This window comes from Mus caroli, unplaced genomic scaffold (genome assembly GCF_978045245.1).
Source record: "Mus caroli unplaced genomic scaffold, Mus_caroli_1 scaffold_19, whole genome shotgun sequence".
Lineage (NCBI taxonomy): Eukaryota > Metazoa > Chordata > Mammalia > Rodentia > Muridae > Mus > Mus caroli.
The window spans coordinates 41,056,859-41,071,800 of NW_028227274.1; the positions used below are offsets into that span (position 1 = coordinate 41,056,859).

Here is a 14,942-nt window from a genome sequence, read left to right on the forward strand (position 1 = left end):
CATCCAAAAATACCATGACTTTTATAATAAAAGGGTGTAGGATGGTTGGAGAGGAATGCCTCCCATAGGCTGGATTATTTGAATGCTCACTAGGGAGTGGAAATACTTCACTGGGATTCAGGTTCAGCCTTGTTGGATTTAGTGTGTATGGCCTTTAGAAGGAAATTTGTCAATGGGGGTGAGGCTTGGAATTTCAAATACAAGATGCAGTGTCTTTCTCTCTTCCTACTACCTACTGATCCAATCACCTAACTATCAGCCACCTGTCCAGCCCCATGTCTATCAGTGTGGTGCCATACTTTCCAGCATGCTGAAAAGGAAGCAGACCTCTGAAACTGTAAGCTTGCCTCAAGGAAATGTTTCATTTTTATGAGTTGCTGTGCTTATTGTGTGTTCACAGCAAAGGAATATTGACTAAGACACTCAGTTTGAAGAATTACTCTTTCACACAGTGCTATCTAAATTTCAAATGGAGACACAAAATATAGATATAAAACCTGGCTTCAGTGAGTTGACAGAATGGACAGATCACAATTTGTGCCTTGAATCTGTGCCTTGTGTTTTCATACCTAAGTCATCAGCATTATAGGAAAAGGTCTATTTTATTTTCAACCATAATTAAGAAGTAGGTGGGATGGTGGAACAGAAAATCATTTTGAGGAAAGGAAAATAATTTTGGTTTAACCATGAGGGTCAGCTTAGCCCACAATCTCTCCAGCCAAAAAGTGGATTATAGTTCAAGAATGTCCCTACTCAGCTTGAGTCTGCTCAGGGCAGTTTTCAACAATATTCCCATTTCCAAAAGTCTCCAAGTCATCCTTGGAGTGACCCAAGTTCTGTGTTTTCCTTAAAGCCACTGAATATTCTACACCAGTTATGATGCTCTGTTATATGGGCAACAGAGAAGGAGGGTGGGGCTAATTGCTTGTTTGTGCTCTCAAGGACTGGTCAGGACTTACAGGGATAAGCCAGGGATAGAAAGGAAAAGGCATCCTCTGAGATAGCATCCTATCCCCTCCATCACAGACCCATGATGTTTCCCTGAAGTTTTTGCACAATGGCCAGACAGGTCTTGTGCTTTGAAGCATCCTATCTGCTGCCTTTCCTTCAACTGCTTTCTTTTGCACTGGACCATCAGCAGAGGCTGTTGCCTATCCACCACTGATATCCTTGATCACCTTAGAAAGCTGAGCCCATGGCACACATTTCCATAAGTATGTGTGTTCCTGTGGGTGTACCTTGTCTAATGATCAGAACATAAGGGACCAGAAGAATTTAAGATGATAATGGAACCAAACTCATCAATGCAATGAGAGGCACCCCTGCCAAATACACACACACACTGCATTTTTTTATTACTAACTGTAGAATCAATCTATCCTTGTCCTGCCATGTCTTAGACTTTCTTAAGAATATGCCATTCTTATATAATAATAAAATTTTGGTCTCATAAAACTGAGTTTAGAAACCTTTGTTCCCAAATTGTTAGGCATATGAACTCTCCCTGGATTATCTCCACTGGTTTTGCCAGCAAGCTTTGGCAGTGTTTCATTGTGCCAATGAACTAGCTTCATCTTGCACATGAAGGAAGTGAAGGTTAGAGAATGAATGAGCCAGTTTAGCATCCAAATCCTTCTGACATCAGACCTGTAGCACAGGGTTACATTATAAAACCTTTTAATTGACTACTGGGAATAACAAACACTACTCCTTCCTCCAATTTAGTTCATCCATCATCCATTACTTAAACATCTAGAAAAGGGCAGTCATATGATAAATGTGTACACACACATTAACTGTCCTCTGATTAATGTATTGTGGAAGTTCTGTCCTTGTGCATATAGTATCCACTCTGGCTGTAAGTGACTTACAGTTTCTCTAGAGCACAGGAAAGCCACATAGAGAAATTGCTGTTTATAATGGCTGCCCTTCAGTGGACAGATAAAACAACATCACTAGCTTGGTTTTTATAAAAACAAACAAACAAACAAACAAACAAAACTACCACCACGACCAATATCACCATCACCACCACCAACCCCAACACCACACACACACACACAGAGACACACACACAGACACACATTTTATTTTTTTAATTTTTGGAGTAGGGTAGAAAGTAACAAGTTTCCAATTGAGATTTTCATATGTATTTCATTTTGGCTTTTAATTCTTTTTCTTTTTCCTTTTTCCTAATCAAACTAAAGTTATATGCCACATGGCCTTGGTAGGAGCAGAATGACATGGTTTCTGCCCCTGGGACAGGACCAACAGTCATGGGCCTCTACAAGTGTCAATATGTGCTGTGAACTCAAGGTTTGTTTGTATAATAATGTACATATTTTACATTCTTCTTTCAAGGAATGCCCTTTAAGGAATGTTAACATTAATGACTCCAAGATAATCAGATCCTGCATGAGTCTGGGAGGCAAGGGTAGCTAATGTCTTAGCAAAAGGGTCAACACTGGCTGGGACCTTCAGGACAGCCCTTAAGGCTGTGGAAAAGAACTCTAGAAGCATAGGTCCAAAAAGATCTGATTTCTCAAAAAACAAGGATGTATTATAAATTATATGAAGGGCTTCACGAATCTAAAGGAACAAAAAGCAGCTGTACTGTGAGCCTACTTGTCAAAAACATACTAAGCAAGGAGATGAAGAGATTTAGGGAGTGGTGATCCTAGGAGATCCAACCCAGATAAGTTTTCTGTTAACGCTTACAAAGGCAGATAGATTTTTGAGTTCTGGGTTGGCCTGGGACAGAGCAAATTTTGGCTCAGGTGTAGTAGAAATGGTAATTTCAGGATGGGGTCCCACCAGCTCAGTTAGTATCTGTGCTGAACATAGGCAGGCATATTTCTAAGTTCAATGTCATGTTAAAACAAGTGTGTGCTTGCTGTCCTCTAAGAATTAAGGGCCTGGGTTTTAAGGATGCTGATTCATAGGATAATCAAAAGGAAACCTGGAGTTAATGACTAAACTGATATGCAAAATAAAAGACCAGAACCAGATTATGATTTGCAAGAGATAGGTTATCTTATCTTTTTTTAAAACACCAAAACTAAAAAAAAAAAAAAAAAAAAAAAAAAGAAAAAGAAGCTATCTAGAGAGAGCTGTCTGGAAATCTCCAAAGAGATTTAAACATTTAAATAGAGACCAAAACTTTTTTTTTTTTTTTTTAAGAGCAATTTTCTCACTGTCTTGAGCAAAACAGGTCATCTGCTTGGAAACATGATTTGACTTTAAGTTTTTTTATTCGATGCTCCCCAGCCACCCCTTCCCTAAGAACCCCTCTCTAAGCCAAGGTTGGTCCTTGGCAGCCATAGTTGACCCTGATTGTTTGAGAACAGTTTTATTGTTGTTATTTAAAATTCTCTACTACATTCTTTATTGGATCAGAGTATTTAGACACTGGAGATGGGATTTCTGAGCAATTTTCTATCCTTAAATTTCTCATTATGTTTTCAGCTTTTATGTGTTTTTGTTTTGTTTTGTGCTGTTTTGTATTGGTGTGTGTGTGTGTATATGTGTGTGTGTATGTGTGTGTGTACATGTGTGTGCATGTGTGTGTGTGTGTTTCTTTGTTTTAGAGCATCACTCTCTGGTATCCCAGGCTGGCTTTGAACTTGGTATGTAGCTGAAGCCAGTCTTGAACTCCAGATCTTCCTACCTCCCCCTCCCGAGTGCTGGCATTACAAGCACATGCCATAACACTTAGCATTCATTTTATTTCAGATAAATTACGAGGAGACCACAGAAAAATTATAGATCCGTGATTTTGTAATTTGTAAAATATGTAAGTGTGTAACTTGTAATCAACTTTATATAATTCAAGGTTCTATTTATTATTTATGTTTTATATAGACACACCTAAAAGTTACATACAAAACAGTTTGAAACCAGTGTGTCTGAAACTGGCTTAATCCACTGAAATGTTTGGGTCTGTACAGTAACAAGTTCTTAAAACTTAGGATATTTTGATGAAAAATGTCAGAAACATGTCTTTTAAATTCTGTAGTAGTCCATATGTCTCCCTTTCAATCAGCTCCAAGGGGTTATTGCTGAGGGTTTGTTGTTTCAAAGTTCACCTTGTAAATGCTTGCAATGTTTCCCCCTTTGACCTGTAAAAATGAAGACTCTTTCCTTTTTTTTCCCTTCAGAGACCATATCACATCCTCTCCAGTACTTCCAGCAAGGAAATTGTGAACATGTTTGAGACAGCAATTGTAACTTACCCTTCTGCCTGGTCACAGGAGATGGTATCCCTTCTTAAAAATGTGAGACAGAAGAAAGCACCCTAGGAGGATATCCAGAAAATCCAATAGCGGTCACTCAAACTCAAATGCCTGGCTTCCTTAACTCAACCTAAAAATCTTTGGATGACTCTTTGCCTTCTAAACCTCACTGTGTCCAGATTATAATTCTCAATTTCTTTATATTTCTTGGGCATCTTCCAGTGGTCTCTCTGCCTATAACTGGTCCCTTCACCTACCTATGCAAACCAGAGACCAGGGTTCACTCACAGTTTCCATATCTAGCCCACACTAGATCTTAGATTAACACTCTCAGTAGCAATTTAAGCCGCTGTTACTGATCTTCATTGCTCTGGCTGTCTCCCTGAACCAGCTGCTGTCCTGCCTTTTCTGGTTTGTTGCATGTGTCTACCACTCCTCTCCCTACTAGTCTCATTCCTTTATGTCAGCATCTTCTCATTGCTCTTCAAATAAAGATCAAGCTAATTGAGATACAGTGGTTATAAACTGCCCTTTGAGCCTTTTGAATTTTAGTCAACCTTTCCCTCCTTTGGCTCTGTTTTTGCCTTCTCCTCCCATTCCTCACCATCACATAGCCACACAGGTTCATCCATGCTACTCACTCCTCCTGAATCCCTACTTCCTGCCTTGCATTCTTCCAGCACCTTCCCAGATATCAGTACAACTTAGTGTATTCAATGACTGTGGCCCACACAGTACTTTGTACAATTTTATCCATTGTAAGTATAGATACTCAGCAAAGCACTTGGAAACAAGTGGGAGTTTGACACTGATGTCAAAACTACATTGTCACATAGTCAAATGGATGTGTCTCCTTGAGTAGGGAATGTGCTTGCTTGAGTGCTGTTAAGCTGAAGTCATGTGTTGGACATGGTCTGGAGCTGCATGTGACCAAGTACAGTCAGACCACAGATTGGCTTGGATGGGCCATAAATGGACAAATTATAGTAAGAAATAAGATTCGGTGGCCATTTTATGTCATTGAAAAGCACAGCTTCAGGTCTTAGCTCTGCAAAGCAATGTTCATTCCAAAGTGTTTCTTCTTGATCTGAACTTGGTAAGTGGAGGTTTAGTAAACAGGCTCTCCCAGTCGGGGAGTCAGGAGGGAAGTTCTTTTTAATTCCTGGTACAAGCCATTTGTGCTCATCATACTACAAACTCGACTTCTAGTGTTATTGCATATCATACATTCTCCACCTGATTTGCGTGCAGGTAGGAGAAGGGATCACTGTCTTGGCAAAGCATGGGCTCAATTTCTGTACAAGGGACTCCCATCAGATAGTGACTTTAGAATAGTCAGGATTTATTTATTTATTTATTTGGTCCACCTGTCTGGCCTTCCTAGTAATAACATTGCTTGTATTTAATTGGCAGCTGCTTGAACCTAATCCAGACCAACGCTTTTCTCAATTGACTGACATTCAGAATTTCCCTTACATGAGTGATATGAACTAGGACGCAGTCCTGCAGAAGAGGCTCACTCAAGGCTTCATTCCAACTGTGAGTCAAGCATCCCAAGCCCACATCATTCCCACAGTCTGTTCACATTGCTCTGTGTACATGTCCACCCAGGGGCTCACTTGAGGATCACACCAGTAACATAAAAGCACCCTGACACTAGCTTTACAGATGAGAAAATGGAGACACATGTGGGGTAAGTTGAACACCGAAAGTCACATGATTGACAAGGAGCTAAGCAGGCTGTCAACATCTGGACTTCTAAGCTTTACCCACGCATTGTCCTGTAAATTGTTCTAGTCTTCCTAATCGTCATTCTCAGAAATATGCTCATTAAAAAGGATTGTTTTTCTTCGTGCAAAGAGGTTTCATATCCGTTGAGATCTATGAGTTGGTTAGTGGGAAAATTCCATGAGCATTTCTCTTGTTTTGTTAGCTTTATTGTACTCATCTATAGTTTTAGACATAGTTTCCATTGTTTGAGTACCCAAACAAGGGATATTGTATCCCATGGCATACTACTGGATAAACCTTAGGCTGCAGCCCCACTGAAGCTCCTCTCTCCTTTGATTTGCCTGATATTCCAATTATACTACAGGATGTGGGAACATTGGCAAGAGGGATGTGCTCCTGCAGAGGTTGGTAGAAAGAAATCTGAGATTTCTGTTCAAGTCCAAGTGAGGCACTTGTTCTGGCCACATGAGGACATGGCTGTTTCAGGGAACAGGTAGATAAGGTACCCAGTTGGGATGCCAGGTGGAATCTCAGTAGAAGGAAGAAGAGTGTGGTGTCATTCAACTGTGCCAGTGTCTACTTTAGTAACAGGAAAGTGATCTGAGGTTTCTGATTGGATGCCTGGCTGATGCATGACAATGGGGGACCCTGGGTACCACCTGCCTCAGACACCACCTTCCTTCTTTTAGGTTCTCCTGAATCCCTCTGAGAATCTTCACCTTGCAGATATTGGTCCTTTCTGTAGATCTGACTCATTTGGAGGATTTATCAAGCAGTAATTTCTTGACATCACTCTCAGAAATCCTGATATTGAAATCTGGTTGGTGACTGTGATGGTTTGTATATCCTTGGACCAGGGAGTGGCACCATCTGAAGGTGTGGCCTTGTTGGAATAGGTGTGACCTGGTTGGAATGGGTGTGTCACTGTGGGTGTGGGTATAAGATCCTCACCCTAGTTGTCTGGAAGTCAGTCTTCCACTAGTAGCCTTTGGATGAAGACAGAACTCTCAGCTCCTCCTGTGCCATGCCTGCCTGGATACTGCCATGCTCCCACCTTGATGCCTTGATGATAATGGACTGAACCTCTGAACCTGTAAGCCAGCCCCAATTAAATGTTGTTTTTATAAGACTTGCCTTGGTCATGGTGTCTGTTCACAGCAGTAAAACCCTAACTAGGACAAGTTGGTACCAGAAGTGGGGTATTGCTGTGATAGGCCTGACCATGCTTTTATTTGAAAGAATGTGGATTTTGGGACTTTGGATTTGGAAAGCAGTGGAATGCTTTAAATGGGGCTTAATGGGTCATCCTAGTAGGAATATGGAAGACTTTGTTGCTGGGATTGATTTGAACTGTGTTGACCTGGCCCAAGAGATTTCAAAGGAGAAGAATTTCAGAATGTGGCATAAAGACTGGTTTTGTGGTATTTTGTTGAAGAATGTGGCTACTTTTTGCCCTTGTCTGAAAAGTTTGCCTGAGGCTAAGGTAAAGAGACTTGGATTAATTGCATTGACAAAAGAAGTTTCAAAAAAGCCCGGCAGAGACTTTGTTCTCTGGTTAAGTCTTATGAAGAAAAGTTTGAACAAGCATAGCAAGCTTAGAAAGGAAAAATATAAAATATACGGTTTGAGTATTAAAGGAGTACCAGGAAGTGAAATAGAGCAAAATCTTGTGTTCTAGGAGATAAAGATTAAGGGAGTGGGACCTTGGGGCAAGATCCTACCCAGCTAAATTAGATCCAGGCATGGTGGTACACACCTTTAATCCCATGAGACAAGCATGCTGATCTCTACATTCAAGGTCAATCTACAGAGCAAGAACCAGGATAGCCAAGCTTAGGCAGTGAAGGATTTAGAAAACATAAAGCTAGTGATAATGTAATAATACAAGGGGATCATGTTCTAGTTCCTGTAAGCAGCAGAACTCGGCAGCTTCAGCCATGTGCCTCTGGCTCTAGAGTTAAGAATGGAAGGATCTACTGGGAAAATTGATGCTGGTTAGCTGGAGCTAAGGAATTAGCGGTGATTAAGAAGAGACCAGCATCGTTGAGGTGAAATCTTCTGGAAATTGTTTTCTGGGATCACAAAGAAGCTGTGTTCCAGAGATACCCAAGGTTGTACCTCATGCTGCGGCTGGACTTGGTAATGTGTAAGAGTCACTCAGGTGGTACTGCTTGTGAAGGAATGCAGGGATCATGGAGAGAAGCTGAGGCTTAGCACTGTGAGAGGCAAGGGAAGCCTCTTGGAGGAACCATTGGAGAAGGTGAAGCCTCAGCTGTAGTTGATGGCTCAGGATTGAAGGGGTCATGCAAAGGATTTGAGGCTTGGCACCCTGAAGAGAGCCTATGAGAGGCTATTGGTGAAGCCTAGTTGGAGTGGAACACCCCAGTGTATTGAAGATGTCAGTAACATGGGATGATCACCAAGAACAGCAGCCGTAATAGAGTGGATCAACCTGAGCATAGAGTGCTACAGAGGACAGAGATGGAGAAGTGATGCCAACCCTTAGGCATCAAGTGGAATCCCCGACACTGAAAGAAGAAGATGTAACATTGAAATTGCCTTGGAGACTCAAAGATGTTAAAAATGCCAGAGCCATGGGATACATGCTGAGGAAAGCTGCTAACAGGGAGTGGAACCAGCCCAGGAGGAAGCAGTTTGTTGCAGTCAAAAAAGATGAAAAAGGAGTGGAGATCTGAAGACCACTTTGACATCAGCCATGGAGATGCAGAGTTTGGAGTTTGCCCAGCTGATTTCCTGCCTTGCTTTGGGGATTACAGTTAATTAAGTTGAATGAATCTCAGAAGAGACCTTGAACTTTGGACTTTTAACATTGTTGCAACTGCTATAGACTATGAGGACTTTGAAAGTTGCACTAAATGCATTTTGCATTATGCTATGTTTAAGTATGGCCCCCATAGACTCATGTTTTTGAACAAGTCTATGGGGACCAGGGAGTGGAATGTGATGGTTTGTATATCCTTGGATCAGGGAGTGGCACCATCTGAAGGTGTGGCCTTGTTGGAATAGGTGTGACCTGTTTGGAATGGGTGTGTCACTGTGGGTGTGGGTATAAGATCCTCACCCTAGTTGTCTGGAAGTCAGTCTTCCACTAGTAGCCTTTGGATGAAGACAGAACTCTCAGCTCCTCCTGTGCCATGCCTGCCTGGATACTGCCATGCTCCCACCTTGATGCCTTGATGATAATGGACTGAACCTCTGAACCTGTAAGCCAGCCCCAATTAAATGTTGTTTTTATAAGACTTGCCTTGGTCATGGTGTCTGTTCACAGCAGTAAAACCCTAACTAGGACAGTGACCTTGGAAGGTGACCAAGCAATGGTCATGATTCTGACCTACTGATAAATCCAGGATTCTGAACCTTAGAAATGGTATTTTAATATGGTCTACTTCATTAATCACTGAAGGATAGTTAAACGTTTATGAGAATAACTAAATTAAGCAATCAAAGAATATAAAAGATAATGCTGTCATTAAATGCTATACATCCTTGGAGGGAGCCCAAGTTATTATTCTTAGGCTATCCCATCAGGACTATTCATTACTCTCGGTGGTAGGCTTCTATGTCTTAGGAATGATACGGGGATATGAGGACTGAGCCTTGCTTTCCTCCTTAAAGAAAGGCAGGCTCAATTGTGACCCCAATTTTGACCTGGAAGAAATGATTTTGGAGTCCAAACCTCTTCACAAGAAAAAGAAACGACTGGCTAAAAGGGAGAAGGAAATGAAGAAAAGTGACTCTTTTCAGGTAGGTAGGCTCCCCACCAAACTCAGGGAAGTGCAATTCATTCAAGAGCTGCTTGGGGAGGTCATGTCAGAAGCCTACCCCTGCCTGATGCTGGGGGCTTCTAGTAATAAGAGAGGCAAGGCTACAGTGGCCATTAAGGTCTTTGGCTTCACCCTTCTGATACAGCAGCAAGCAGAAGACAGGTATCCAGAATTTAAAAGATATTGTCATAATTTCCCATCTGGTCTTCTGCAAGAGATAAGAGAGGTGGGGCAACCTCTAATATGTTAGCAGTGAAATTGTAATTAACCTGCATTTTCCATTGCAAGATGAATATATATATAGGAGGGGGATTCCTATCCTGTCATCTTCTCAGAATCTGTGTGCTTCTGGAAACAGGACTTCCTCAATCAATCCAGGTTGCTCACTGAATACTCTGTGGGTTATTGGCCACTTGAGGTTCGCATGTGTCAGCTAAGAATGCTTCTGTTTCTTTGTTATGTTCCCCTTGAACATGTGCCTTCTTCAAGAACATCTTGATGCTGTTCAGAAAGAATTTATAATTTTCAACAGAGAAAAGTAAGTGACTCCTTGGTGGAGACCAGCAGCTTAAATTGATATATTTGCAGAGACGTCATATATTTTTAAGATTTTATTTTTCTGATAAAAAGGACATGAATCCCAGAGAAAGATTTTGAAATTGCAGATGCCTTTTCTTCTTCTTCTTCTTCTTCTTCTTCTTCTTCTTCTTCTTCTTCTTCTTCTTCTTCTTCTTCTTCTTCTTCTTCTTCTTCTTCTTCCTCTTCTTCTTCTTCTTCCTCTTCTTCTTTGGTCTGAGTTATTTTTTTTCACATCTGTAGAATTTTTAATGAACAAAAAAGTTAAATACAAACTTTCATATGCAAAATAGATGACTGTAAACCTGGCAACTTCAGAGCCAAGTACTAAATCTGTCTCCAAAGGCTCAATGGGGCTGGAGTAGGGCATGCTGATGAGCCAAGAACTTAATTTCTGCTATATATATATATATATATATATATATATATATATATATATATATTAAAAAAAAAACCTCTGAGGAAAAATAGGCTTTCATTGAGGAGCATCTTTGGAAGCAGACAGCTCAGGCCAGCCCTTCCCTGGTGAGGCTCACACACTCACTCACCAGACCTACGACTTAACATGTATGCTCACAGTTACTTTGAATCCAGTTTCAAGAGGAAGCCAAGCTACTTCGGTTCTAGAAAAGAAAGTCTCTAAGATGCCCACACCCAGTTTGGAGGATGCACAGATCGAGTTCCTTGGTCACATTTCCAGGAACTGTGCCCATGTCATAGCATCAGACTATCTAAAAGGCAGCCAGATCCTACAACAGAGCATCTTCATATCTTCTGGCATTTTCAAGCCTTAAAAGAGAGAACCTTAACTGTATGTCAGCAGTTCCCACTCCAGCATTAGACAACCTAGCGAACACCTCCTTCCTCCCCCTGCTGATATCTCTCTGCAGCAGGAACTGGCAGTTTGATTAACATTCTTTTCAGAAAAAAATAGTCCAAATTATTTATAGCTAAGTATAAAAGAGCAGTGAGAAAAGGGCACTGCCCAATGAGTGAGTGAGTTCTTGTGAACACACAGAACAATTCATATCACAGATCCTGCATTTCCCACATTCTTATGGAAATAACGCTTTAAAACAAAACACATTAATTAGCATTTGTTCTTGTGTGGGGTGAAGAGTCCAGGGCTCTGAGCAGGGTTGCCAGCAGCCCCTCCACACCTCTAGTCAGGGCCACTGTGGAGAGGCCCTCATGCATCTTGAGAGCTCAGTACCTGTGAGAGAAGAGAAATGATCGGGGACTTTTTAACCCACAATGCATGAGGTATATGGAAACATCCAGGAAAGAACCACCAGCAGCTAGAAGACCAGGCAGGGCATTGTCACAGCAACTGCTGGTGAAGGATTTCCCACACCATCTCCTTCCGCAAGATAGGCATCTGGTGCTGAGTGAATGTGATAGGTTTGTTCCTAGAAATATAATCTCCATATTTACAAGTAAACATCCCAAAATCACTCCCATTCAACTGTTGAGGAATGGCATGTGGCTTCATGCTGTAGTGGGTCCACTCTAAGAGGTTGAGATCTCTATTTATTTTGGTCTTGCTTTGATCCTGTAAATACTGAAGAAGAATCTCACAGATCCTGTGGCCTTTTTGTCCCATAGAATCCAGATATTTAAGACACTTTTTCATAGGTCCATCACCACCAGGCTCCAATGTACCTTCCGATGAATTAGGTACCAGAACAAGTTCTTGTTCGAAGAGATTTACCCCTTTGGTCCATCTTTTCACTGCTTGGTAACCTCCAGACTTTAGCTTAGGATAGAAGAATGTACTGAATGCTTGAAGTGCTGGATAGCCTTGCTTTTTACTCCTTCCCACTTAAAGATTCATATAAAAATTGATGACCTCATCATTGAGCCAATGATAGTTCTTTAATGTCTGGATGTCTCCGCGGGTGATTTGCAACTTAAATGCACTGCTCAAAATCTCATCTGGTGGGCCGTGGCCCAGGGCATTACTGATTTCCTTTTCCATGTCCTCTGTAAGTGCAAAGAGATCTTCCGTTCTTTTGTCCTTCTCTTTGCTTGGGAAGTTCTTTTCCTTTATCTCAAGCCCTGATATTTCCCGCGCCTGATCCTGGCTAAGGCCAAAGCAGTGAAGGGTGCAGCAGTGGCAGTGGCAGTGGTGGCAGAGGTGGTGGTGGTGGCTGCAGCAAGGACAGCTCTGGGGTTCGCGTCTTGGGGTGTGTTGGCCGCCTCTGCTGCTCAGGCCTGGAATGTACAGATGGCTGGCTAAGATTCTTGGCACCATTCTTCCCTTGTGTGAGCGGTCCGAGCCCAGGGCCCACGCACTACTCAAGAGGCGGCGCTCCAGCAGCACTCTGTTTTCTACTGCAGTGGACACTGATGAGATCCCAGCCAAAAGACCAAGATTAGATTGCTTTATTCACCAAGTGAAGAACAGTCTCTACAATGCTGCGAGTTTATTTGGATTCCCGTTCCAGCTGACCACAAAACCCAATGTGTCTTCTGCTTGTAATGGAACACGGAATGGGGGCCCTTCTGGAGAGGTCTTTTCCAACTCTTCATCTTGTGAGCTGATGAGTTCTGGATCCTGCAGCAGCATGCTGAAACTGGGTAATAAATCTCCTAACGGAATAAGTGACTATCCAAAGATCAGAGTGACAGTGACCCACTATCAGCCAAGGAGAGTCCTGCCCTCCTTTGGTTTTAAGCTGAAATCAGAAGGCTATAATAGAAGGCCAAGTGGTCTTCGCCATAGCAAAAGCAATCCAGAGAGTTCCTTAACATGGAAGCCTCAGGATCAAGGTATGACAGAGATGATTTCTGAAGAGGGTGGCAAGGGTATAAGGTGTCCCCACTGCACCGTCGAGGAGGGTGTCCAAAATGATGAAAGGGAGAAGTATCAAAAGTTATTGGAGCATCTTAAAGACGGTGCTCATGGAAGCACGTTCACCCCACAGTTTCACACCACAGTTCTCAGAGAATTCAGATGGACACATTAAAAACCAAAGGCTTGGTGGAGGACCAGAATCATGGTGTCAGAACAACCCATTTTGTTCCAAAACAGTTTGGAGTTGTTGAAAGAAGAGGACCTCTCTGTTCAATGAGAAGTGAAAAGAGGTATTCAAAAGGAAAAGCTGATACAGAGAAGGTGGTGGGACTCCGATTTGAAAAGGAAGGTGCAAGAGGACACCAAATGGAGCCTGATCTGTCAGAAGAAGTGTCTGCCCGACTTCGCCTAGGAAGTGGAAACAATGTCTTACTCAGAAGGAAAATATCAGTGGTCTGAGCTTTTTAACTGATAAATTACCCCAGTATCTGGTGCCATATTTTTGTGAATTGGAATGTAAACACGATGACTATTTAAAAAGCTTCTGTCTTAACATTTTTGGGGGACATTTATGAGAGGTAGACTTTGGACAAGCTGTAGGAGCCAGTTCCATTTGTGGGTCCTTGGCATTAAACCCAGGGTATTAGGCTTATTGGTCAAAGATTCCGGAAACCACTGAGCCCAACCCTATGACTTATAAAAGTTTCCTTAGCTCAGACTTCTTTTTAAATGTATAAATTGAGGCAACACTAAATGAACTCAGCAGCTTATATCCATATATTTATTCATTTGTTTTTGTATCAACAATGTTTAAAGAGGAGAAGGCAGTTGATTTGGGAGGGGCTGGGTCAGACCCGAGACGGGCCTAAGGGAGAAGAGGGAGGGAGAAATGGTGAAATCGTATTTTAATTTAATTTTAAGTTTTAAAAGAACGAAAAATATTAGACTACATGTTATCATTTTAAAAGTTTAAATTCATTTTTTCTTTAATAAATGACACTCTCTCAATCCCTCCTTCCTTTACCCCCTCCCTCTCTCCCTCCCTCTGTCCATCCTTCCCTCCATTAAGAGTAAAAAGTGACTTTAATCAGAGACAAGCAAATCTAACCTTGGAACAAACCAAAAACAACACAGAAGAGGAGGAGGACGGCCAGAATAACAACCTATAAAGTGCTTCCAAGTCTTTGGGGGACAGTGCTTCAGGGGACAGTGCTTGGCACCTGGCCAGAAACTCCTGATTATCACACACAGAAGAGCTGACAGCAGTCCCTGCCACTCCCACACCTCATCACTTAGGGAATGTGAATGAATAGTCTTCGAAGTTGGTGGCAGCACTCTGCAGGGACAGGAGAGGAAGAGAATCCCTGGTTCTCAGCTCTTCAGTTCCAGCTTCAACACTCATTGACTCTGTGACCTTATGAGAATATTTTAACTGCTTCCTCTGTTTTAGTTCATTGCTTGGAAGGTAGAGGAATGTTTCAGAAGAGCTAGTCTTTGCTCTGGCTAAGATTGATCTAAACAGCCTTTATTCTTATTTTTAAATGAATATTTGAATGTAGATTTATTTTTTATTCTTTCTGATGACACTGTTAAACATGGACACTGTACACAGTGGGCCTCTTTAGGGCTAGAGAATATCACATAGGGGCCAGAATTCCAAAGCTTGATTAGGTAGGAATAAAGATGTTCCATCGGGAATAAATACATAGGTAAGATTAGAAGTAGCAAAGACTCATGAGATCTTGAAGTGGGGAACTGGATGGGTATGGAATCTGTTTGCAAGTGCCTTATATGTGCATGGCCTCTCACGCTATCTTGTGT

General features: G+C 41.8%; 2 pseudogenes; one reads left to right on the top strand and one right to left on the bottom strand.

Annotated features, from left to right (window-relative positions):
- The window catches only part of LOC147000272 (dihydropyrimidinase-related protein 3-like), a 35,395-nt pseudogene extending 35,086 nt beyond the window's left edge, over window positions 1–309 (bottom strand).
- Window positions 310–12,543: 12,234 nt separating this feature from the next.
- LOC147000273 (sentrin-specific protease 2 pseudogene) lies at window positions 12,544–13,580 on the top strand (annotated as a pseudogene).
- The last annotated feature ends 1,362 nt before the right edge of the window (window positions 13,581–14,942 follow it).